Below are 27,946 nucleotides of genomic sequence, written 5' to 3' on the forward strand. Positions count from 1 at the left end.
GAGTAATTATCGTATGTTTGATTCTAGCTGAATCTAATGATTGTAGTAAAGATCCTACAGTATTGGTATTGTTATAATTATTAATTGAATCCACCCGTCGTTTCTTCTCAATTTCAATTTATTTTTCTTTTTTCCTTATCCCACGGCAAATATCATCGGATCCGTTGACAAGCGGCCATTCTTCTTTTCATTGTGCTATTAAATGGCTGGTAATTTCGGCTCGATCCATCGTCATATCGACGTTGACTCAATAGCATTCAGCCGTGCTACCGTTAAACGTGCCGCTCAAAGCTGGTGTCTCGCTCTGAATTCGTCTGAAATTCGACCCCGTTCTATTCATTGCCATAGGAAACCTAGCGTCTATGGCGCCACGATTCCCAAGTTTACAAGTTCTCGATATCCCGCAAGCAGAACCACCGACGCGACATTCGACCGACAGAGCATCCTCCAGACGCCGAAACCAACACGAAAACACTTGCTCCTCTTAGAAATTTGTTTCACAAGTGGTTTCCAAAAGCCGACTCTCTCGCACGAAAGTCCGATTGCCTTTGGCGACGCTTGTCGAAAACGATAGGAAACAGAGAGCGAGGTGGTCGCGACTGCACAGTGCACGTGACGTTACGAACGACGTGCACGTCGTTGCACACATTGCGAGCCTCCGATGAAGAGAAACACGCACAGCCGCGGACAATCGGAGAATTTCCAGCGACCATCGACTGTAACACGTGTACTCGAGCACCGAGATTTCGGCTGTCGAGTATTTTACGGAGAAGCAACAGCGAGAACAATGCCTGGCCAGCGAATGTCCCGCGGGGAGGTTTCCAGCAAAACCAGATTCGAGTCGCGGAAATTGCCAGCCAAAAGTCTTTCGAGGCCACCGACTCTCTTCCTCTTTATTCTCGTGGCCGAGAACAGCCACAGAACGGAGTTCTGCTAGTCGCGTTGCTTCGTCTTCTTCGTTGTATTAGGCAACTTCTTTTTTTATTTTTATTTGGCAGAATTTTGCAATCAATTCTCATTGAAAATTAAAGCAAATTATTCCAGCGTTACTATAACGTGAGTAATAAGTGATTAGTACGTTTGATTCTAACTGAATCTAATGTGTATTAGGCAATTAAGATGGTTAGGTTAGGTAGGTAAGTTGAGGTTAGGTAGGCAACTAAGTGATTGCGGATTTTGTCATTAGACGGTATCGACAAACTCCGCAACCACTTAGTTGCCAAGCCAATATTACACATACGCGTCGTCGTATTCAACGATTCTTACGGAACAACGAGAGCGAAAAAGATGAAGAATTAAAAGAATCTTTTAATTGCAGCTGCTCGACGAGTTATTTCGGATGCTGTGGATCCGAGAGGCGGGTAATCGCCACGCTCGTCAGAGCTGTCGTTTGTTTCTTTCAATAGCGAATTTTTTTTTTTATTATTTAATTTGTACTTTACAATTTGTCCAGCTGGACATTCGGTAAATTTTTCTAGCTTTATCGTTAATTAACGTGATTTCTCTTTAGTCTTGAAAATAGCGAATTTGGAGGAGGAAAAGAAGCAGAGAGAAACGAATGGCAAGATACAGCGGATATATTGAAAATACGGTGTTTTGTGATATTTAGTATAAGAAATCTGTCGTTCAGACTTCGTTTCGTTTTCCTTGTGTTCGTAAGAATATGAATTTTCTAATTTCCTTCCGACGATCGATCGTTGTGTTCGTAACAAGCACGGGACAGCAATATTCGTGGACCGCAGATTTTTCGAACGTGTTACACGCGACGACTATTTAGTCACAGGGGCACTGAACTCTTTTCCCTTAAGACTGGTTCGGACAGGGCCACTAGTTTAGTCGAGCAACGAGTAAAGCCGAATTTACACCGTTGATTCGTTGAAAAACGTCGCTTTCATCCTCGTTTCATCCGCACCGGACCTCCGTAGCAAACTCGTTTAGCAAATTCGTTTTACTCGACTAAATTACTCGCCGTGTCCGAACCAACTTCTACGACTCGTAGTCGTTTAAACGGCACGCGTGCTAATTCGAAAGATGTAATTTTCCTATTCCACTGGAAAATTCTAGCGAAATCTCCTCCGCTAAATCGTTCTACCAAACTACTCGACGAAAATTTTGCCACCTGTCCACACACGACAAGCTGCTAAATTACTCGCTGTCTGACTAAATTACTGCACGTGTCCCAGCGAATTGTGTGTAAATTGTTAGGTAAGAAAATTAATAAGACGCGTTAATTAATAAATTGTCGGATGGAAGAGTATCCGGTGAGAATGGGCAAACGTAATATCGCAAAATATACAATTGCGCCAAGTACATTTTAACAATTATCTTTATTAAGATATGTATAATTTTATGTGCTAGACTAGGATAGCTACTTAGTAGTGTTACTTGTATGGGAATATCAGTGTGTGGAAGTATGTGTGCGCGCGGCGTCTGGAAAACAAAGGAATGTAAACTGTTCAGTCGGTAAACGCTGTGGTTTAGAAGAAAGTGCCGAGACGCGTGCAAACGCGTATCGATGGATATCTTTGAGATCGTTTATCAAATAAGTATATAACTATTCTAATATAAATTCTAAATGTAGATTTAGCGTTCCTATACTATTATTTCGGTTATTAAGATGCAAAATTCTCAACGATCTTATATGTGCCATTGGATGAAAAGGAGCGAGAATTGCCGATGTAGACACTCACTGGCGTTGGACACTTACAGAGAAACTGGCGTTAAGAGTACTTTGGTCTTTCAAAAGTCTAATAGAATTGTTCGTGTCGCCGTCGTCGACTAATAACATCGAGAACGTTACGAGCCTTTATTAAACCGATCCACCCTTTGACGTTGCCTAGCGTAACACGCGGTGCAATAACGCGGTCGTTTGAGACAGATTACACCCGAGCGTTCTGGTTTCATATCCGCGAGTTGCAGCGCAGAGGGTGAGCCACCTAAAAGGGAACGTCTATTTCTGGTGCTGCTGCTAATAACGTAAATCGTGTCAAGGGCAAAGCCGCATCATCTCGGGTCATTTCAATTTTCTCTTTTGCCTGTGTTGGTCTGCTATCGTCGCGAGTTTGATGACCACGATAAGGACAGATTTAAGTATGTATGGGCTCGTTTCCACGTAACCAACATCGAGCAACTTTTTCTTGATGGTTGCTGTTTTTCTTGAGAAAGTCACAGCTCGACACCGAATGTTGCCTCAGTGTGCGCATAAAAATGTTTCCGTATATTTGTACGAGTTTCTATATATCTTTATACGTTGCTACGTTTGTTAAGTTTCCTGTAAGTTTCTACAAGCTTCTGTAAGTTTTTATAAGTCCCTATAAATCTTTATACGTTGCTGTTTGTTATGTTTCTCGTAAGTTTCTATAGGTTTCTATAAGTTTGTATATGTTGCTGTTTGTTGCTCGTTAAGTTTCTGTAAGTTGCTATAAGTTTCTATAAGTTTTTATAAGTTCCTATAAATCTTTATACGTTGCTGTTTGTTAAGTTTCTCGTAAGTTTCTATAGGTTTCTATAAGTTTGTATATGTTGCTGTTTGTTGCTCGTTAAGTTTCTGTAAGTTGCTATAAGTTTCTATAAGTTTTTATAAGTTCCTATAAATCTTTATACGTTGCTGTTTGTTAAGTTTCTCGTAAGTTTCTATAGGTTTCTATAAGTTTGTATATGTTGCTGTTTGTTGCTCGTTAAGTTTCTGTAAGTTGCTATAAGTTTCTATAAGTTTTTATAAATCCCCATAAATCTTTATACGTTGCTTTTTGTTAAGTTTCTTTTATGTTTCTATAAGTTTGTATATGTTGCTGTTTGTTGCTCGTTAAGTTTCTGTAAGCTTTTATAAGCTTCTACAAACCTTTATACGTTGCTGTTTGCTAAGTTTCTCGTAAGTTTCTATAGGTTTCTATAAGTTTGTACGTGTTGCTGTTTGTTGCTCGTTAAGTTTCTGTAAGTTTTTATAAGCTTCTACAAACCTTTATACGTTGCTGTTTGCTAAGTTTCTCGTAAGTTTCTATAGGCTTCTATAAGTTTGTACGTGTTCCTGTTTGTTGCTCGTTAAGTTTCTCTAAATTTTTACAAGTTTACATAAAACTGCTGTTGGTTGGAAATGTTTTTTGAAACACGCAGCAACAAAAGGCGGCAAAAAGTTGTTTCACTCTGCTCCAGTGGAGCCTTAACGTTAAGCTGCGTCCTCGCTGAAGGAAGAACGAGAAACATTTCACGACGGAAACAAACGTCTGTTTGAAAGCGAAACTAAATCCAAACGTTCCTCCGACTATGTCGTTTCAGTGCAAATAAAATGTTTCTACAAATTGATGCTCGTTGGATACTGTTTGAAACGCGCGACAACTGAAACATTCTACTCATTGGCTTCGGTGAGAACGTAACTTTAAACCGTGGGTTTCGACGCGACGATCGAAAGTACGTTAGAATTACGGAAGCTTCGACTAGAGGTCTTTAAGATTGAGTCAGTTGGCGAGCAATCTCGATTCTCGAGTGAAGCGACTGCAATTCACCTGTGAACGAAGAGCGGTGGTTATCTATGATCGATGAAGCGTGCTTTGCTCTTTCCCAAGGAGATAGCCTCGATACGAAGAAAACGAGGAAGTCGCGTCCCGAAAACTTCGTTTCTTCTTCTTTTCCAGTTTTTGCCTCGAACGATGTTTCCGCGAGGAAATTCGATCAACCGACTATTTTCCCTCGCTTTATGCCACCGACGTTCGTTTATTTCGGGTCAAGCGAAGGAAAATGTGCCTCCCTGATTTCATTAAATACCTTTCCCCTCCACGCAACGTGTAACGTTATATACGAGTAGATATTTTCCTGTCTTTGGAAGAAAAACAGATCTATTCTATTATCGTATTTCGGGATCTAATTTCTGATAATACTTATATATATTATTATCCGAATTATTACCTTTTAAGTTTCTATAAGATTGTATATGTTGCTGTTTGTTACTCGTTATGTTTCTGTAAGTTTTTATAAGTTACTATAAATCTTTATGCGTTGCTGTTTGTTAAGTTTCTTCTAAGTCTCCATAGATTTCTATAAGTTTGTATATGTTGCTGCTTGTTACTCGTTAAGATTCTGTAAGTTTTTATAAGTTTCTATAAGTCTGTAAACGTTGCTGTTTGTTAAGTTACTTCTAAGTTTCTATAGGTTTCTATTAGTTCGTATGTGTTACTGTCTGTAACTCGTTAAGTTTTTATAAGTTCTATAAGTTTTTATAAGTTTCTATAAATCTTTATACGTTGCTGTTTGTTACTCGTTAGATTTTTATAAGTTTTTATAAGTTTCTATAAATCTTTATACGTTGCTGCTTGTTAAGTTTCTTTTATGTTTCCATAAGTTTGTATATGTTGCTGTTTGTTACTCGTTAGATTTCTATAAGTTTTTATAAGTTTCTATAAGTCTGTAAACGTTGCTCTTTGTTAAGTTTCTCGTAAGTTTCTATAGGTTTCTATAAGTTTGTACATGTTGCTGTTTGTTAAGTTTCTCGTAAGTTTCTATAAGTTTCTATAAGTAATATATATAACAATATATATGTATAGTATCTGAACACCTGACATAAACAATTTTTACGTATTATTTCACGTATCATCTAAAACATTTTACAATCTCATTGTGATTAGATACGGTTGTCACGATCACGTTGGTCAAATTTAACATCAATTTTCCAAACGTATATTTTTGTATGTAGTATATTAATCGTAATATACAGGGTGTGGCGGAATAAAGTGTACAATCCGTTACGAGGTGATTCTTACGAAAATTGTAGAACGAGATGCGCAGTGAATTTTCCTCATTCTAAGGTATAGTTTTCGAAAAAATCGAGTTTCACGATTTATCAAGTATACCGAAACATGGCTAGATGTGCGCAAACGATCGGTAGGATGTTACCGTAGAAACGAAAGTAAGTAAAAGATATAAAGTAACATTTTTCAAATTTATCCTTTCGGAAACGAAGTTTCTCAAGAAACAACTATACTCCGCGTTTTCCACTCATTTTCACCCGTACAACGACCGATATTCATATCCGTCCGATTTCCTATCTCACCAACGTAATCGCGATAGTCGAGTTTGTAAATGTTTTGCGCGATACACGCTATATATATATACACACAATGTTGTAAAATACAATTTAACACGCCGACGTATAACGCATACAGTAACTAAATTTGCAAATTGATTTCATATCTTTTCTTTTTCACTATTTAATTTGTACTTTACAATTTGTCCAGCTGGACATTTGGTAAATTTTTCTAACTTAATTGCAAAATGACACGTGGATGGATACCATCTTCGAGTTTGACTATTTTATTTCTATACTGAGGGCGGTGGAGCGTGATTTCATATTTGACCAACATAATCGAGACGGTGGCGTCTCATTGGAGCTAATGAAATTTCGAAACGATTAACACGACACACGCGATATATTCCTAGAAGATTTTTACGATAAGCTGTTACGATAATGAAATACCTCGATGAGTCAGTGCGTATCGCATCTACGAGAAACCTTGGTTTACCTGCAGAATAGAGTGAGGATGGCAAGTCTGTGAGCGACACAGAGCCAACAGGCCCTGCAAGAGTCGCAAGAGATCCAGCTGACGTCGGTCATCGTCGATTTGGCAGCATAACCGTAGTCCTCTGGATGAACGAGGGATAAAGCAGCCCCTCTGATAAGTAGAAGAGCGGCAACAGGTGAACGAACCGCGTGAAAAAACACCGATGAACACACGGGCACGAAAAATTGTTGACACGACACACGGTCGGCGTGCAGCATGAGAACTGTGGCCTGGAATGTGCTTTATCGGGTCTCGGCACCTGATATCGAAAACTTATCTCTCTACCCGTTCCTTCTGTGTGCATACGAGTAACGTTCCTATCTTTCGCTTAAGCCTGTGTTCGTAGCTTTTTTCAAATTCATCGGAAGAACGGAGCGTGTGGCTTGGTGATATGGCGCACGATGGCCCACGAACGAAATTTCAAAGCTACTTGAAGCTTTCACGAAGTAGAATTTTACGCTGATAACTATATCGCCAGACCTTGACGGTTATTGTCCGTGTTAATTTTACCTCGTTATGATTACGTCGATAATTTAAATGGCTATGTGACGTGAGCGTGCGAATTGGAAATTGAACGCTTCCAAGTTACATTGCTTTTCCAATTACACGTTGCCTTCGTCTTCTTGTTCTCTTTTTGTATTGTCGAAATGTGTATTATCGGATTGCGAATTTTTCGCCGGAAACTCGACAGTTTCATTTCGTAATCGCAAAGTCCATTAACGTTTATCGTATGCTCCAATTGTACGTATCTCGTGACGTACGAGTTGCGAGAGTAACGCGTTATACAGTGATACGCTGTACACGCGTGACAGTAACGTATATACAATGTGAGTTGAAAGTGAGTGTATCTGGCATACCGCGAAGCCAGGAAATTCTTTCAACGGCTCTCGTATAAATTAAGCCGTGAAGATACCAAGTACGTGGGAAGACGAATTACGATGCTATAAAGTATGAAACGTAACTAGGTGCGTGGTAAGTCAATATTATGCGAACCTATTTCTGTTTCTTTTTCTTTCTTAAGTATATTCACCAGGTGACCATAAATAATATTCCAATTCCAAACAAAGATTCAGTCAGATATCTGGCCATGATACTGGATAGAAGAATGACATGGAAACGACACATCGTAGATAAATGCAAGCAACTTAAATTAAAATTAAAGAAATTCTACTGGCTCATTGGCAGGCGATTCAACTTAAGCGCGCAGATTAAGCCTTTTGAAATGCATTAACGTTAACAGACTTAATTACCTCAGTACCAACGAACCCACTTACTGGCCCACTGACACTAACGAACTACCTGACTTATTAGATTTCTCTATAACTAAAAACATCTCGCCAAGATATATAGGCCCCATCGGGCACAGCCCCATCGGGCATAGCCCGTATCGGGCACAACCCCATCGGGCATAGCCCGTGTCGGGCATAGCCCCACCGTGCAAAGCCCGTATCGGGTATAGCCCCACCGGGCATAGCCCGTGTCGGGCATAGCCCCACCGGGCAAAGCCCGTATCAGGTATAGCCCCACCGGGCACAGCCCCACCGGGCATAGCCCGTGTCGGGCATAGCCCCACCGGGCATAGCCCCACCGGGCATAGCCCCATCGGGCATAGCCCGTATCGGACACAGCCCCATCGGGCATAACCCGTATTAGAAAATCGGGCATAGCCCGTATTAGAAGATCGGTCATAGCCCGTAATTGAAGATCGGTCATAGCCCGTATTAGATGAACGGGCCAAACGTAAATATTACGAGCGTAGCCCGTAGTACGGTGATCGGGCCATATATTCCAACACAGAAATTCTGCAATTCGATTCCAATGAAAAACTCTAAGATCCTTAGATGCACCTTGGTGTGTTACCAACGAAACGATACATTGCGACCTTAAGATACCCACGGTTAAAGAAGAAATATCCAAATTCGGTAATAGATATGTTGAGATAATTTTATGTGCTAGACTAGATTGACCGCGTAGTGGTGATACACGTACGTGAATACGAGTGCGTGGAAGTATGTGTGTGCGCGGCGTCTCGAAAACAGAGGAATGTAAACTGTTCGGTTAACAGTGTGGTATCGAAGAAGGTGAAACGCGTGCAAGTGAGTATCGATGAATATCTTTGGAATCGTTGATCAAGTAAATATATAACTGTTCTAATATAAATTCTAAGTGTAGATTTAGTGTTCCTATACCGTTATTTCGGTAATTAAGATGCAAAATTCTCAACAAGATATAACATAAGAATTAACAACCACCAAAACCCATTAGTTACCCAATTACTTGACACGACGGATCAGATCCGCAGACTAAAAGGACAATACCCTTTAGATTTAAGCATTGGATTCAACTAGACTTATTATTCACTTATTATTCACGTTGTAGTACCAAGCCAGAATAATTTACTTATAATTCTCAATGAGAATTGATTGTAAAATACTTCGAAATAAAAAAAAAATATATATATATTCACTTTTGACTGTCGATGTATCTACTCGTGGGAAAGACCGATGGGTCACCATGAATTTTTATTTGTCACCGGTGACTCACCGATAGGGTTGCGCGTCTATCGCGTGCTCGATTGATCAGGCTGTTTGTTCTGTCAGGTGCGGACGCACACCGCGTGTTCCCTGCAAACAGACTGTCGATTGGCCACGTGCGTGCGCTAAGCGTCGCTCGATCCACGGGGGAGTTGTTTATTTTACTGTTAGCGCTTGAAAAAGGCAACTACCCGATACAGAAAATTTATCTTTCCTCTATGTTTCTCTGTCTATGCGGACGAGTAGCTTGAAATGTTAAACAGGTCCGGCATCGTTCGCTTTCTCGTGCAGTTCTTCGTGAAGAAGCGAGTGTCGAAATACGATACGTTGAAAATGATACTACGATCGACGTACCACACCGAAATCCGAATTTTCAGGCTCGAGGAGACTTCGACCAGTTGGCTGTTGCCCCACCTCTTTTAACAGCGTATACGTAAAACGTATGACGGAAGGCAAGCGACGACGACTATACTCGTCAAACACGGAGTACGAGCGGCTGTTGTAAGATAGAATTAAGTTGTAACGAAACGATCGTTTTACGTTTTAGGTTTATTACTCGTCGTAACGCGAAATACTGCCATTTCTTCGCGACGAGTATACTCGCGCAAAACAGCTGATTGGTTAAAATGGCTAAGAATTCTATAGCCACGAATCGTAAGGTATCTTCCTTTTCTTTTTTTTTTTTTTTTTTTTGGAGAGCAATTTTGAAATTCACTGGATCGTTAATCAATCGCATATGAAAATTATCCTACGGTTATTTTCTTTATTAATTATTGCCGTTCCATTTGCTTTATCACCTCCTTGAATATTTCAGAAATGTTAACGATATTAGATAAGCAGCCGGAGATTTCGTTAAATTCAGCTACGTGAAAACTAAAGTAGATACTCGTCTCGTAGAAAATATTTACCATTTATGGATTTACCATTTATTTTGAGAATAAAGTGTGTTCGAATGTGACCGATTATTCTTCAATCACTGGCTTGGCAACTAAGTGACTGCGGATTTTGTCATTAGATGGTAGTGAGAAAATCCGCAGTCACTTAGTTGCCAATCGAATAGTTCGTTCTATCCGCCAAAACGTAAAAATTGAACAACGAAATGGAGGCGTATCGTTTCCATAGAGTCTGCACGCGATTAAGTATTTAATTACTCGTTTTATTAGAAGCTAAGTCGAAAGTTTGCAAGTGATTCGTCGTTTACAGAGTGCAAATTACGCGGAAACGAGTTTACAAACGGAAAGGGGACGCGTTGCTATCTGAACGTGAGGAATCTTCATGGAAGGTGACGTCAAGTTTCTTAGAAAGTGAAATTGATCGCGTGACGTGTTGCTATCGACGTGATTTCGATGTACGACTGGTCGAGAAATATCGTCTATTTAATATTTTCTTACATTTGCCGTTGATATTTATCGTTTCACGAAACACAGATTGGGAAATTCGTGTTTCGTTGTGGTCAAAAAACGAGAGTGAATTGGCTGTTGTAGGGGGACGATGGACTTCCGGTCGTCAGGTGACAGGAAACGCAGGTGTACACGAGGTTGATCCACCCTACCTGAAGCTTCGTCTAACGCAAACTGTCCGTAACCGTGTCCTTAAGTCTGTTTCGTACTGTTCAAAGCGATCGTTTCGTCTTTTGTCGACGATTTCGACCGAATTTTACGTTCGTATTATCTACGACACGAATTTCGTGCCACCTTAAGCTCGGTTCGTCTCGTACAAATTTCTATTTATAGGCTGACTAGCACGAAAGCAAGAATTTAACTCAAAGTTGGATTTTTTAAGTTCTTTGTCAGTGCTATAGTAACAATTTCAATTTTTCGATTATTTTCGTGATTCTTGTGTTTGAATCTTAAGCTCGATTCGTTCTAAACAAATTTTTATTTTCATTGCTTTTATTTAAAGACGAAATCACTTAACCCAACGTAAGTTTTTTATTCGTGCTGGGAATTTGATTTTCCAGCTACAGTCGTGAATTTCACATTTCCATTATCTTATCTGGAACATCAGTATCCTGAATTTTGTGTCTGAACCTTAAGTTTGATCTGCCCCAAACAAATTTTTATTTTCATTGTTTTTATTTATGTAAACACAAAAGCACTTAACCCAACGTAAGTTTTCTGTTCCTGCTGGGAGTTTGATTTACCAGTTCAATGTTTTCCAGCTACAGTCGTGAATTTCACATTCCCATCATCTTATCTGGAACATTAGTTTCGTGAATCTTATGTCTGAACCTTAAGTTTGATTTCCCCCAAACACATTTTTATTTTCATTGTTTTTATTTAAAGACGAAATCACTTAATCCAACGTAAGTTTTTTATTCGTGCTGGGAATTTGATTTTCCAGCTACAGTTGTGAATTTCACATTCCCATCATCTTATCTGGAACATCAACTTCGTGAATTTTGTGTCTGAACCTTAAGTTTGATCTGCCCCAAACAAATTTTTATTTTCATTGTTTTTATTTATTTAAAGGTGAAAGCACTTAATCCAACGTAAGTTTTTTGTTCGTGCTGGGAGTTTGATTTTCCAGCTACAGTCGTAAATTCCCATCATCTTATCTTAAACTTGATTCACCTCGTACAAGTTTCTATTTACAAAATGACCAATACAGAGAAACAAGAATTTAACTCGACTAAAGGCCGTATCCAGTTAATTTGTTCAGCTCTGTCGTTCAACCAAGTTGCTTTATTCGCGCGAACTGCGTGAATTTTTCAGCTCGACTAACGAAACGCGCGTTCGTCTTACAATAAAGTTGAAAAATAAGGTCAGATAATTCGTGAGATAATTGTCAAGTGCGAAGCAGGCTGAAGCTTAAGTTTCGCTGCACGTCCGACGTTCAAAAATTCGGGGGACTCTGGGTTAAGGGGGAACAAACATCGCAACGACGCCGGCTATGAGTAAACAGTCGCAGGTAAACCGGCTCGCCGGTTACCTTTCTTCCTAACGATTCCATTGAATAGGTTGAGACGAACGCCATACTCGACGTGTAATGGGCTCATCCGAATCACCTTGAATCGCTTTAAAACAACGTGACCAAGGCTTCGCTTCGTTTTTAGCATCACCCGTTATACACTGGCTATGAAGAGTATTTGCATACAGCCTTATTTTCCAGTAAAACCCTTTTCTTATTTATTTATTTATTTATTTATTTATAGGACCCATCCCATCAGCGTGCATTAAGCATTTTACAACGACAGACAGTTAAGACGGACACTTAGAAAAGAAACGAAAAAGAATAGAAATTTTTGCAAAATGTGGAATATGAAAAGCACAGTTAGTTCGCAGTAAATTCAAGACAGAGATAACGTCTCGTAGATGACTCGCTGGAACGACGGGTCTCACTGGACTGGAGAAAAGATTTATGCGGCCAGAAAAACTGTCAGCTACAGAGCAAACACGATTTAGGGTATCTAGATGGAAATATTTAGACTCGCAATCGTGAAACTGGAAGAGTAACGGTTCGCCTAAAGACCAGCGAGAAGTCTAAGCGCGTAAATGTCGATGGATGAAAAAATACGCGGACCGCTCGTAAGGTCAGCGATTGTTTCGTGCAGCGAAGAAAAATCAGCGACGAGCGTACGTTCCTCCAGGGACCTTAGATCGAGTAAGGCCATTACCGGTGAATAATCATGACACGTTGTGCTCGTAGCGCGGTGCAAACCACACGATGCATACGAAACATAGAAAATCTATGTTGAATTGTTTCGAGAAGCAGCGTGTGTTTGATCGGATGAGACCGGAGATGAGAGACGCGTGTTAATTGCCGAAGGCTGACTGGAATCGGAGGAATGACGCGTGTTAATTGACCAAGGCTGGCTGGAATCGGAGGAATGACGCGTAACAAGTCCTAAGGCTCCTGCGTATCTACGTTTCGGATATTTTCCAAGCGAAGAGAGAAGATTGGGTCAGGGTCACGAAGGTGCTTCAACGTCGCGAATGATCTCAGCTGCGGAGATAGCTGAAAGACGATAACGAAAAGTAGCAGAGGAGAATAAGTATTGGCTTGGCAATTAAACGATCGCGCGTTTTGTCATTACCACCTGATCACAAAATCATTATATAAATATATTGTAGTATCGTGACTAATTATGATTAGTTTATTAATGATAAATGGATTGAACGGATGTTAATTAAACAGAAGATCATGCTTATTACGTTGTTATGATTAGTTTATTCACGATAAATAGATTAAACGGATGTTAATTAAACAGAAAACAATGGTCATTAACGTGAACTAATCGTAACAACGTATTATAATTAAGACAAGTAGATAATTAATTGGCAAGTCTCGTCAACGCTGATTCAACTCTCTCTCGACAACGCTACAACGCTATCTCGACAACGCGATCAGCACTCTCTGGCTTCTAATCTCGTACTGCTGTTGATTCGTTTATTGTCCCCTAGCAACCCCTTGTCCTTTGTCTCAGCCTCGCTACGTACATGCTCAGCAACCGCTTGTTTATAATCCCCCAGGCTCCTCGTCCATGATACTACGATATGTTAATATAATAACAAATGACAACGTCGACAACACATGCCAGATATCTGTCAGGTAATCCGTCCACGATAGCACGCTACATCTCTAGATATATGCAACTTCGAACTGAGAATTTCCAGCTAAAAATATAAATAACGAGCGAAGAGCGAAGATTGCCAGTCGAATCACTCGTTCGAACGTGCTACAAATTCGTAGTCAACTGAGATTCCATCCTAGATAGATCCAAACAATTGAAATCGAAACTAAAAAACTTCTACTGGCTCATTGGCAGACGCTGCAACTTAAACGTGCAGAGTAAAATAATGTTATATAAGGTCGTGTTAAGACCTGTTTGGACCTATGGGACCCGACTATGGGGAACAGCGAGTAATTCCAGCATAGAAATTTTTCAACGATTCCAATCGAGAACTCTAAGATCCTTGGTAGACGCACCTTGGTGTGTTACCAACGAAACGATGCATCGCGACCTTAAGATACCCACGGTTAAAGAAGAAATATCCAAATTCGGTAATAGATATGTTGAGATACGCGTAATTTTATGTGCTAGACTAGATTGACCGCGTAGTGGTGATGCATGTACGTGAATACGAGTGCGTGGAAGTATGTGTGTGCGCGGCGTCTCGAAAACAGAGGAATGTAAACTGTTCGTTAACAGTGTGGTATGGAAGAAGGTGAGACGCGTGCAAGTGAGTATCGATGAATATCTTTGGAATCGTTGATCAAGTAAATATATAACTGTTCTAATATAAATTCTAAGTGTAGATTTAGTGTTCCTATACCATTATTTCGGTAATTAAGATGCAAAATTCTCAACAAGATATAACATAAGAATTAACAATCACCAAAACCCATTAGTTACCCAATTACTTGACACGACGGATCAGATCCGCAGACTAAAAGGACAATACCCTTTAGATCGAAGCATTGGATTCAACTAGAATCAAACATACTATAAACTCTTATAATCCAAGTTACAGTACCACGGCAAAATACTTATAATTCTTATAATACAAAATTTACTTATAATTCTCAATGAGAATTGATTGTAAATAGTCTACCAAATAAAAAAAGAAAAGAGTTTTCTTACTTTTTTAAGTATGAAATTTAAAGCTTCCTTAGAAAGAAATACGTACACATAGAGCGTACGATAGAACAACAGCTATAGAAAATGTAAAAAGATACAGAAGATACAAGAAACATAGAAAATATGGAAATACGAACATTCGAATAGGAAATACACAGATACACAAATTACGTGTTCAATTTTGATAATTTCGTCGAATCATTGCACAACTAAGGATCTACCATTTTATCCTGCCAGTTCCGTAACGCGAAACCTCCCCCTCGAGATTCATCCATTTCCTGGAAAATTAACTTTCCACTTAAGGAACAGGGCCACGTCTATCCGCGAACGTTGCCAGTTTTCCTTAATTTTCGGTAAACTGATGGCCCGAGGGATTCGACGTGGCGCCGATTCAACATCGTATAACGAACTTTCAATTAGCACGACCATTGCAACCTTGACAATAGGTCAGTGGCTCTGACTTGAACGTGAGTAGCATCGAATCGTCGCTGGATTACGTTCGCTGCAAGTAGAATCGACGCGAATCGAATTGAAAAAAGCAAGAAGAAGGCTTTGAACGCGCTCGACCTATTTTTCTCCACAACGAGATTCCTTTAGCAATCGGAAGATCGATCGCTCGGGAATCATCGCCTAACCGAGCTTCCGACCGATCGCTGGATCTCTGCCGTTGGATCCTCCGCATCAACGTTTCTCGATATTTTAATAAATCTAGGCGAGGCCAATCGAGTACAGTGGAACTCCGTTCGTCTGAACTTGTCGCAGGGCAAACACTTTATACAGGGTGGTCCGTAAAATCGAGTTCCAATAGTCCAACTAGAATCAAACATACTATAAGCACTTACAATCCAAGTTACAGTACCACGTCAAAATAATTTACTTATAATTCTCAATGAGAATTAATTGTAAAAATTCTACCAAATAGAAAGAAAAAGATAAGAAAAATAGTCCAAGTATAATGGAACCAATCGTGGTCGAACTAGTTGACTAGGTGCGAGCAAGCAATCGGTTGGAGACCTGTACACGTGCGAAGGTAACTGGAAATTGTGAAAAAAATTGTAGAATAAAATTTGTCCGTTTAAGCCGTCGTTTTGAGGAAGATGAAGATGACATTTACAAATTTATCTGGCTCAGAGAACAGATATCTTACGAAAGAATGTTACTTTACTTTTGTCGCTTGTTTTCACGCGCAGCTCAACCACCTGTCGATTATTCGCTCTCGTTCGGTTAGGAATGAGCCGGGTTTAACGTTAGAACTACCACAACAGTCAAATCGACTGGTTTTACAATTTTATTTTAAAATTCCTCCTTCGTGTTATATTTTCGCAACGATAACTAAAAGAATAATATAATGAATTTTATTTTCTTTTTTACGTATTCAAACTGAAAATAATTTTGCATCAGGGCTATTTATAGCAACACCAGTGAAAATGATTGGTACTTGTCAAAGTGTAAAAGGGTCCTGCAATCCGTTTATCGAACTCAATTAACCAGTTTCCTCGTTTTGTACAACTTGCCACACGTTTTTTATATTTGTACTGCGTATCGTTCGATATGACGATATCAGTTATCGGGAAAATTGCGGATCGATCGCTAGATCGCTAGATGCTGACGCTAGAAATATCACAGCGGTGAAAACGACTGGTTCTACAATTTTGTAAATGTGTCGACCCTCGTTTAGGGATCATTTTAGGGATCGTCGTTAATAATACGAAAAATGTACTACATAACGTGGAATTTCTTCTGAAAGAAAGTACTAAATCGATAAATATACAAATATTCTATCATTACGTACTTTTTAAAGACCAATCATTTTGACTGTTTTTGATAAAAATAACCTCGCGTTAACTATCGGATAGTTCCAGCGTTAAGTATACTTGGCAAATTCTCAAACTCGATTATCTTCCCAACAAATTTCATTCCACGTTTACATGCAATTTTTTCTCCTACAGTCACCCTGTATAATGCAATTGTAGCACCATTTACGGATCACTCTGTATAATTGGAGTTCGTATAATAGGAGCTTTCCAATTTTTCCCATTTATCTATTTATTATCTTTCGTACAATTGCAGGTCACGTTCGAATTCACAGAATTCGACCAACAACGAGCTCAATTGATCGGCTATTAACCCAAGTATCTTTCCGATAAACGCAGTTGAAACGTAGCTGTGAAGAAAAAAATGCGAACAGGTAAAACAGGTAGAGTAAGTATGTGAATGAAATTGAATGAAATACATAAAAATGTAAATATTCATTTCAATTATTCAGTAGATAAGCTACGTACGATAAAGATACAGAATATCGATAAAACTTACTCGTGTAACCACACTACTAATTAGATTAAATTTCATCGATAGCCGCTTCCCCACTATCTGTTCGCTTATTTTTCAGCTCAACTGCGAGTGTTCCATTGGCTTGGCAACTAAGTGATTGCGGATTTTGTCATTAGACGGTATTGACAAAATCCGCAATCACTTAGTTGCCAGATCAATACGCTGTAAAGTACAGTACGTTCGAACGAAACGAAACGACGAAAACGGAGGAAATGGAATGACGTTGATGGTGAGCCGAGTTCGCTGGAATCTTCGTGCCACGATTTCCATAACAGTCCGTGTTGGTGAAAAATGTTGCATCAAGGTGTACCTTGTATTCTGTTCACGATTCTCGCCGTAATGTGTATTACGTTTTTTCATGGCCAAGCTATCACCAGATAGCAGATTGACGGAGCTTCTCAGAAATCAGACCGATTCACTCCACCTTTTCTATGTTTCTTGATTTCGTCTGGAAAAACTTACGATTAACGATCTTCCAACGATTTACGATAATATGCAGTATGCGGTGGAATAATAAATTACTAAAGAACAACAGCAAAATATGCGATAAAATTGTTTCATTTAAGGTTCACCTCTCGAGAAAATCGAGTTTGAAAATTTATCAAGCACACTGGAACCCGCGTATTCAAATCCTTATTGGCAATTAAGTGATTAACTGACGAAAAACACCTAACCTAAGTGTCAAAATATCTCTGGTGTGTTGATTATAAAAAATGAAAAATAGACGAGCAAATATAATAGGTTGGCAATTAAGTAATTGCGGATTTTGTCATTACTATCTAATGTAAAACCCCGCATTCACTTAGTTGCCAAGCCAATATAAAATCATTCGTCTTCCTCTGCATTTCCAAAGCGATCGTTTCGAACGAGATCGCGGGAATAAAATGGCGAACCGTGGACGTGTTCGATTAATATTACAACACGGCAGACACTCGAATAAATGCTCGATCGATTTCGCGTGCAAACGTAATTACGTGCGTTCCTTCGGTTTTTAATCGATACGAGGCTGAACCTTGAGTCATGCAGACGCGGCCATAGTCTAAAGGAATATACAGAGGACACCGGATTGCCGTCACGATTCACTTGTAGAAAGAAAAGAGGAGAGGAAACGCGGATAAAATGCCCCATTTCGCAGGTGGCGCGTTGTTGCGGCTCATTATGGCCGAAGATTGGAAAGTATTGTGCAATGTACAGGCCGTTCAAGTACCGTTCTCTAAGCCGTGGAATTCAGCGACGGACGTGTTCCGTGACATTCGATTAATCGCTTTGATTAACGACCGTTCTGTCAACCTTCCACGCTCCATTATTCGATTCTGTCTCACGATCCGTCGCTCTTCCGTTGATCCACTTATTCCTCGTTCGCCTCTCGTTCCTTCTTTTCCTCTTTTTTTCCCTATAAAATCACGTCGCAAACAATCGGTAATCGTCGATAGGAAATCAAGCTTCTGTCATCTCTGTAAAACAATCGTCTTTACCTGAGGCTAGTCTCGTACGAAGGTACGTTGCATACAGCGGCAGAGTATCCGACAGTCTCGACATTTGTCATGAAAGATGTTAATTTTTATCCATTGGCTGTGTTTCTCTCGACAGTCGGAACAAATTTTATTCCGCGTTTCATACCTTCTTTCGCGTGTAGCGCGACCTCCCATTGCCAATTCATCGTCGATCTATTGGGTTGGCAACTATGTGATTGCGGATTTTGTCACTAGGTGGTATTGACACACCTAACTCGCAAGTGTCAAAATATCTGATTATTTTCCAATTCCCCGTATTTGTTCTCTGGTGTGTCGATTATAAGAAATGAAAAATAGAGGAGCAAATATAGTGGGTTGGCAACTATGTAATTACGGATTTTGTCAATACCACTTAATGATAAAATCCGCAATCAATTAGTTGCCAACCTAATAGTTCTTAACCGATCCAACTATTTTAACCCTTTCGCTTCGGCAGTCCAATCCGCCGAAGTACTGTCACTGAACGGAAGTGTGCGCCAGAAATGCGCACAGTGTGCGTGGTCGTTGTATATACGTTTTCCTAAGTCTTAAATAACAATAATTCTTGTAAGAACCGTATATGAAGTATCGTTTCACTGCCAATGGATTTAACAGATTTTTTAGCACGAAACAGTATACGATCGTTTGGATGTTTGAAATATATTGCGTAAAACGTTTTGATGTTGTTCCGACAATAAGTAACTTTTAAGAAGCGATTAATCGAATATATCGATAAAATCAACGGAAAATGTTCTGCCGATAACGAAAAAATATATTACTGACTACAGATGGCACTGATGTATGTCCGATATATGGGGTACCGAAATCAGAATTCGTCGCGTGGTCACCGCCTATAAGCGGCGTTCGTAGCCACAGGTCATCTCGCGGGCGCCGCCTATAAGCGGCATTCGAAGCAGAAAGGTTAAGGAAAAGAGTATTATTAATCGACGCACGTATGTACGTCTCGTTGGTGATAATACGGTGGATGTTGTACGCTCGGATAGCGAGAAATGTTCGGTTGTTTTAAGTCCAAACTCCACGCGATAATATTCGACTTCATAAACTTTATTCTATCGGGACTGGATTTCCTCAGTTTACGTACTAATGCAGGTAGAACAGTGGAAAACTGCAACGACGAATTATCCATTCCTATCTAACCGAGAATTAGTTAGGTACAAGAGTTTTCAAGCTGAAGTCTCTCGAGAATAAAGCGTAGTTTTGTTATTCTTGAAGCTCGTATCGTTTTCAGTCAGACAAGCTGCCTGAGATTCGCTCGTACCGTGAATTTAGACGCACGATATATATCACGTACTATACAAAGCGTTTCTAGTAACTGGGACAGGCTATGACCCCGTTGCAAGTGAAATTGGGGAAAGATCGTAGAGGAAAATTTTGCAAATCGGCGTTCTGCTGCGTCGATTTTGCTGCACCGGAAAGAAAACGAGATTGCCGTGGAAATGATAAATAGCATTTAAGTTTATTCAAAGATACTGTAAGAGTAGATGTACATAAAATAATCGCAAAGATCCTTGTATCGCGGTTAAACACGAAATATAATGGATACAACAAAGAAAAAAGGAAAGGAAAAGTTTTCACTGTTTAACAGGCTCGATCGTAGTAATTTTCTCGCAGATGCTCCGGTGAAACTGTATTCTTTCCTCAAACGAAACTTTATAATTATTTATAAAGCAGTCGATGCAAGTTTTTATCGTTTACAGAAAGATATTAAGTTACTTGAGCCAAAAAACGCCAAAACCACTTTAAAAGTTATTTCGATTTTAAGAGCGCTAAATTTAGCGCATGGAAGGAAGAAGAATCAGAGGTACAAGTATCGCAGGTTGATTTTCTCCTTCTTTCTCATCCGCGAAGTTTTACAAAATTACAACATCTTTCATTGTAATTACTTTTTCCAACTATTTACCTTGATACATTTTTATATCGCGTTGGAACGGTAAAGTACATGGAATGCTTTACAAGCGAATTATATAATTTCGTTTAAATGAAAAAGTGTATCTGCACTCTGCAACTGCAGTGTACTGATGCATCCGCGCGAGTACGGTAATACGATAAATCGCGTTAAACAGTGGCAAGTTTTCCTCTACGATTTTTCTCTAACTTTGCTTCCAACTATATAGCCTGTCCCAGATACAAGAGACACCCCTTATAATATAATACGATATATCTTAACTTCACTTGCAACGGAGTTGTATAGCCTGTCCCAGTTACTAGAGACACCCTGTATAATATAATATATCTATAACATAGTATGATATACATGATATAATAGAATATATCTATAGTATGTTATAATATATCTTAACTTCACTTGTAACAGAGTTCTATAACCTGTACCAGTTACTAGAAACACCCTGTATAATGTAATACAATATATCTTAACTTCGCTTGGAACAAAGTTTTATAGCCTGTCCCAGTTACTAGAGACACCTTGTATAATACAATATATCTATAACATAGTATGATATACATGATATAATAGAATATGTCTATAGTATGATATAATATATCTTAACTTCACTTGCAACAAAGTCCTATAGACTGTCCCAGTTACTAGAGACACCCTGTATAATATAATATTTCTATAACATAGTATGATATACATGATATAATAGAATATATCTATAGTATGTTATAATATATCTTAACTTCACTTGTAACAGAGTTCTATAACCTGTACCAGTTACTAGAAACACTCTATATAATATAATCCAATATATCTTAACCTCACTTGGAACAAAGTTTTGTAGCCTGTCCCAGTTACTAGAGGCACCCTGTATAATATAATATATCTATAACATAGTTTAATATATATGATATAATAGAATATATCTATAGTATGATATAATATATCTTAACTTCACTTGTAACAGAGTTCTATAACCTGTGTCAGTTACTAGAGATACCCTGTATAGTACAATATATCTATAGTATAATATATCTTAGCTTCACTTGCAACAAAGTCCTATAGCCTGTTCCAGTTATTATAGACACCCTTTATAACGAAATATATCTTGTATAATATATCCATAGCGTAGTATAATATATATGACATAATATAATACATCTATAGTATAATACATTTTCATTTCATTTGCAACAGAATTCTGTATCCTATGCGAGTTACTAGAGGCACCCTGTATAATATAATACAATATATCTTAACTTCACTTGGAACAAAGTTTTATAGCCTGTGCCAGTTACTAGAGACACCCTGTATAATATAATACATCCATAGTATCATATAATGTATCTTAAAGCTCGGCGCTAAGTTTTTGAGACAGCCAGTAGGCGTATAGCGTACGGTTGATAAGAATGGAAGCGGAATCGCGATCCATTTGCGTTGTCCTCGGCGTGGCCCAACACTGCGTAGACAATTCCGTAAATAGACGGTGTACAGAGTGTTTCTACCGTATCTGTCGCGGTTCTGTCGTGCTCTGTGAATATGCGTTGATCGATACGCAGCCACAGCACGTGCGCCATGTGCGTCACGTGCGCCTATAACCAGCCTGGCTAATTGAATCTCCAAGAACGCTGAAAGTTGTTGCATACATATAACTCGTCTCTCGTTAATCGCATTACGCGAAGTTTCAAACACTCGCCGACAGGATCATCCCAGCTTTTAGTTTACCCACCAGGGTTTGCTTTAGGCTAGTTAGACACCAAGATACGCGTACGCGATACGAATTCAAGTGGAAAATACAAGAAGATACGTGGCGCGTTATTCGCCTAATACGACAATCTCCCGTCCGTCGTTTCTTTCTTATTTGATACACATAAAACACTGATAAAAAGAAGACTAAAGAGAAAACACCCTACTGACCTCGCTAAAGAAATAAAATAGACAAACTCGAGGATGGTATCTCGTTGGGGGTAGCCATCCACGTGTTAATGTTGCAATTAAGCTTCTAACTCAGCTAATTGTAAAGTAAAAACTAAATAATAAAAAAAAAAGATTTATATGTCGAAAATGAAAGAACATCGGGACCTATCTTTTGGAATTTTTGAGAAGATCGCCAATACTTTAGTCTGGGCTTTTTATTATAGCTGTACTTAAATAATAAAACCTAAAACGATTATGTTTGCCCGAGATTTATGACAGTAGGCTTGGGCTCGTTTTTACCTAACAGAGGTATGCAGTAGTTGTATAGCTCTCGTTAAAAAGATACATTTGTACAGAGAGGTACAGAGAAGAGAACACAAGTGCAGTTCCACTTGGACTGATACGAGTAAGTTGACTTCTATACTTGTACCGTGAACAAGTAAGTTTAGTTACACTTGAATTGTGTACAAGTAAGTTGAGTTCGACTCGGACTTTGCAAGAAAGCGCATTTCTTATCCCGTTGACCGTGTATTCGTTTGTCGAATCTAAGATCATTGTCATTAGCATCTCGACTATCTAATCGCCACGGTTACTTGTTAAATTCTGTAATAATCGTATTTGTTCCAGCAAATATCATCTATATCGCATAACAAGAATGGCTAATCCAAATGAAGGTTGCAAATGAGGACTCGACATATACAGGGTGGTTGGTAACTGGCGCTATAAGCGGAAAGGGGGTGATTCTACGCGAAAAAAGAAGTCGAAAATGTAGAATAACAATTTTTCGTTCGAGGCTTCGTTTTCGAGAAAATCGACTTTGAATTTTGGCTCGGTACGCGTGCACTTTACCGCGTCTCGTTATAACGGATCTCACTGTAGATCGTTGTCTCGATGGAAAAATTAAAAAAAAATTTGTATTCTATATTTTCGACTTCTCTTTTCCGCGTGTACCACCAGTTACCACCACCCTGAATAATAGTAAGGTTATGTGCACACTTCTAACTTCAATTATACAGGGTGGTTGGTAACTGGTGGTACAAGCGGAAAGGGGGTGATTCTACGCGTAAAAAGAAGTCGGAAATATAGAATAAAAATTTTTCGTTCGAGGCTTTGTTTTCGAGAAAATCGACTTTGAATTTTCGCTCGGTACGCCTGCACTTTATCGCGTCTCGTTATAACGGATCTCACTGTAGATCGTTGTCTCGATGGAAAAATTAAAAAAAAAATTGTATTCTATATTTTCGACTCCTTTTTTCGCGTAGAATCACGCCCCCTTCCACTTGTACTACCAGTTACCAACCACCCTGTATAATAGTAAGGTTATGTGTACACTTCTAACTTCAATTATACAGGGTGGTTGGTAACTGGTGGTACAAACGGAAAGGGGGTGATTCTACGCGAAAAAAGAAGTCGAAAATGTAGAATAACAATTTTTCGTTCGAGGCTTCGTTTTCGAGAAAATCGACTTTGAATTTTGGTTCGGTACGCGTGCACTTTACCGCGTCTCGTTATAACGGATCTCACTGTAGATCGTTGTCTCGATGGAAAAATTAAAAAAAAATTTGTATTCTATATTTTCGACTTCTCTTTTCCGCGTGTACCACCAGTTACCACCACCCTGAATAATAGTAAGGTTATGTGCACACTTCTAACTTCAATTATACAGGGTGGCTGGTAACTGGTGGTACAAGCGGAAAGGGGGTGATTCTACGCGAAAAAAGAAGTCGAAAATATAGAATACAAATTCTTCGTTCGAGGCTTCGTTTTCGAGAAAATCGACTTTGAATTTTGGCTCGGTACGCGTGCACTTTACCGCGTCTCGTTATAACGGATCTCACTGTAGATCGTTGTCTCGATGGAAAAATTAAAAAAAAATTTGTATTCTATATTTTCGACTCCTTTTTTCGCGTAGAATCACGCCCCCTTCCACTTGTACTACCAGTTACCAACCACCCTGTATAATAGTAAGGTTATGTGCACACTTCTAACTTCAATTATACAGGGTGGTTGGTAACTGACGCTATAAACGGAAAGGGGGTGATTCTACGCGTAAAAAGAAGTCGAAAATATAGAATACAAATTTTTCGTTCGAGGCTTCGTTTTCGAGAAAATCGACTTTGAATTTTGGTTCGGTACGCGTGCACTTTACCGCGTCTCGTTATAACGGATCTCACTGTAGATCGTTGTCTCGATGGAAAAATTAAAAAAAAATTGTATTCTATATTTTCGACTTCTTTTTTCGCGTAGAATCACCCCCTTTTCCCTTGTACCTCCAGTTACCAACCACCCTGTATAAAACTGTACCATGCACGAGTATCTGGACAATGAAATCATAGGCAACGTGTAAGACACGCTACGGGTAAGCCTCTTCAATCTCCGATTTTCATCTCTAATTTTATCTCTCGTTACGTAGTTAGTAGATACCGATAAAAACCATAGTTGAAAATAAATTAATACAAACAGTTATTTAGCACAATAATAGTTCACAACAATAATAGTATATCCAATCAAATAACACGCAAAAGTGTGTGTGCAATTCGATAATACGATCTCACATTCCTTCGTAGATTATGCGATTTCTTCTCAGACGCAGAGAAGGACGCGAGGAAGATTAAGCAACGAAGATTACTCGTAGCAGGCGAAGATGGTGACAAACGGGCGAGATTAAGTTTTTGAAAGAGGAAAAGTACGAAAACACTGGATCGGAAGTTTCGTAGTTGGCCAGGCGTGGTGACTGGAGAGGCGCGGAACGAAAGCGCCGCTTTAACGGTTCAAACCACTTTCCTGGAGCCGGCGAGAGAGTGCAGTGAACGAGCACTCGTGCACTCTCGAGCACGAGTACTCGCCGCGTACAGGCGCAGGCCGGCTCGCGCGCGCATCAAAATACGCCGCTTTTTCTCCTTTCGCCGACGTTTAGCCCCTAAAATCGGCCCCCGACGAGCGCAACTACGCGGACGCCCGCGGCTTCGCTGCCAAAAGTCTCTCGCTCGTCGCTCTTTCCGCTCGACGATCGTTTTCCAACGTGTCTCAAAGTTTCCAGAGTGAGAGAGTTTCGGTCGGAGAAGACGAGATACAACGAGCGAAATAACGTACCTCGGCATCCTCGAGCTGCGACAATTTTCTCCTCGAACCACGCGGTTCGATGGTAAACTGTACTTGAAATTCTTTTTCGGTATTTTATTTCGCTCGTACAGCACGTGAAATGGTTGGCCGGACTCTGCCAGGTCGAGCGATAAGTTCGTTCGCGTTTTCTCGATTAACTGTTAGACCGTGCACTTTCCCGCGTTTCTTTCTAAAAGCGAGAAAATGTAGAGAATTCGCGTGACGCGTAAGAACGTAAGAAACGTGGGAAAGAAGCGTCTGTAACGTTTTAACGTTGAAGTTAACCGCGTTCGACGAGTACACGCGTCAAACAGAAAGTGTACTTCGGTGCGTTTCACGCTTATAAAATAAAAATTACCGTTTACCATAAAGAATTGAAATTTTAGTAAGAAGCAATAGAAATTTGCCACGTTCGCCTTATTATCGCCAATAAAACTGCTATGTGTTTTGTACGAGGAAAAATTTGATTATTCTTTGTGGTATATCGGTTATTCCCCGTGCGATGTTTAACGAACAATTTTTACAAACTGAGTCGATTATTTTCACGTTATATCGAGAATATTGGAATTGTTTGCGTAATCTTGTCTCTCTACGAAATGCATGGATATTTTCACGTGTATGTCGGCGTATTCTCGATAACAATATAATATATAATATAACACATATAATAGGATTAAATTTTTTGGTCGGACGTGTCGGACAAATTACGAGAAACGCGCAATTCCACAAACGCGAACTTGGAAAGCTGGTCGACCAACTACGAGTCGCAAGTGGAAAACTATGTCGTTGCACAGCAAATTTGCGCTGCAAATCCTACGCCTCTCGTGGAGAACATTTGCCCAAATTTATATCGTCGGAAGGAAATTCATTTCGAAAATGCGCCGCCTGTTGGAAAAATGAAATTCTAAGGAGTTCTGTTTCGTACCCCGTTTCGAAGAATTCCACACTGAAAAGACCCACTGAATCTCTTACATCGTTTGTTCATTTTTCTCGTTTATGAATTTTGTAATTTTGCTGCAATTTTGAAATCTTGTGTAACCATAAAAATGTAAGCCATCGTCGTTTCGCTTTAATTTCGTTGCAAAATTTATAACACGAGCATTTCCCCCGTGTTTGACGCGTAAACTCATCATCGCCTGTTTTATTTGCGCAGCCCACCAGAGATTTGCAAAACTAAATTCCGTAGTTAACCAACTGGTTAATAGGAGAAATAACTTTCTACGTAGGTCGCATCACGCCAGTTACGAAGTTGCGAAATTGCATAAAAATCCCAGGTCTATTTATTCGTCCGACGTACTTCGTACGAGTGGAAAATCATGGCGTTTCACGATCACCGAGGATTGGAATTCGGTCTCAGGGTCGTAGCCATAGACCCATGATTCATCGCCTATAACGACTTGTTTGAACGTTTTAGCTTCGCTTCTAATCGATTTCAAATTGTCCTGCACGACTTCCATATCTCTTCATCCACGTTCTTCGTTTCTCGGTCATCGTCAGATGTAACTTGCGATATTCCTGATTTTCCACTCGTACAAATTGAGGTACCGTTGCTGGCTAGCCATCCGGAGAGTCATACGCTTTGTAGGGTCGCTCATTAAGGTGCCCCATAAATGACGAAGCCATATTTTCTACATCGGCTCTAATTACCGTATAATTGCCAATAACTAATTACTCTACAGCACTCAGTTAGAGAGACAAACATATTTGGATCGTTTATGGGTCGGTTCCTTTGTGGACAGATCTCGTGCAAACGAATCTTAAGATATTTTACGTATATAACACGCAGATAGACACGCAGATGTCGAAGCTGAGTTACCCAAGACGAGCTACCTCGATGGTTCTTTCAATTTTCTAGATAACGAGAAACGTTTAAGGAACGAGCATTTAGATTTCAAATCAGAGGAGCCAACAGTTCCGTTAATAAAAGGAGAACAGAGTATTTTGTTTCAGAAACGTTAGCATGATTTCTCATCCATTATTACATATATAAAGTCTGTGACTTTCAGTGACCTCGACTGATCATTGAGATTCTCTTGAGAACCGTAGGTGTTGGAAAAATACATGGTTCCATTAAGAAAAGAAAAATGTACGTAATCTGCGAATCTTTCAAGTGCGTCCATCTGATAAAACGTTTGGACCTCCATGTAAGGACTCGTTGTCGGAAGCAAACAATTTCTGTTTCAAACACCTTTTCCTGTCTCCAAAATTAAAAGAGATATTTCAGTGGCTCATCCTGAGTGACTCATCCTCTGTATACGTAATTATACAGGAGATATAATACATTTTAATACAACAATACACACGATACGATCTAGGAGTTTACAATGTTACGATAGAATCGCTGATAGTAAGGATCCTTCAACCAGTTACCTGGCTGCGACCTCTTTGAAAAGTGTGTACCTACAACGTGTCGCAAAAAGTAAGCCACGATGTATACTTGTCAAACACAGAGCACGTGTGTTTGTTGTAACACAGAATTAAATTGTAACGAAACGATCGTTTTCCTTCTTTTTCCT

At 39.5% G+C, this 27,946-nt stretch overlaps 1 protein-coding gene and 1 pseudogene across 1 annotated transcript in view; both read right to left on the reverse strand.

The window, feature by feature from the left end:
* The window catches only part of LOC117211453, a 135,543-nt gene that overhangs the window by 52,880 nt on the left and 54,717 nt on the right, over nucleotides 1-27,946 (reverse strand). The gene's annotated exons all lie outside the window — the stretch shown is intronic.
* LOC117211591 lies at nucleotides 17,844-19,166 on the reverse strand (annotated as a pseudogene).

This window comes from Bombus bifarius, unplaced genomic scaffold (assembly GCF_011952205.1).
Source record: "Bombus bifarius isolate JDL3187 unplaced genomic scaffold, Bbif_JDL3187 scf7180000007970, whole genome shotgun sequence".
Lineage (NCBI taxonomy): Eukaryota > Metazoa > Arthropoda > Insecta > Hymenoptera > Apidae > Bombus > Bombus bifarius.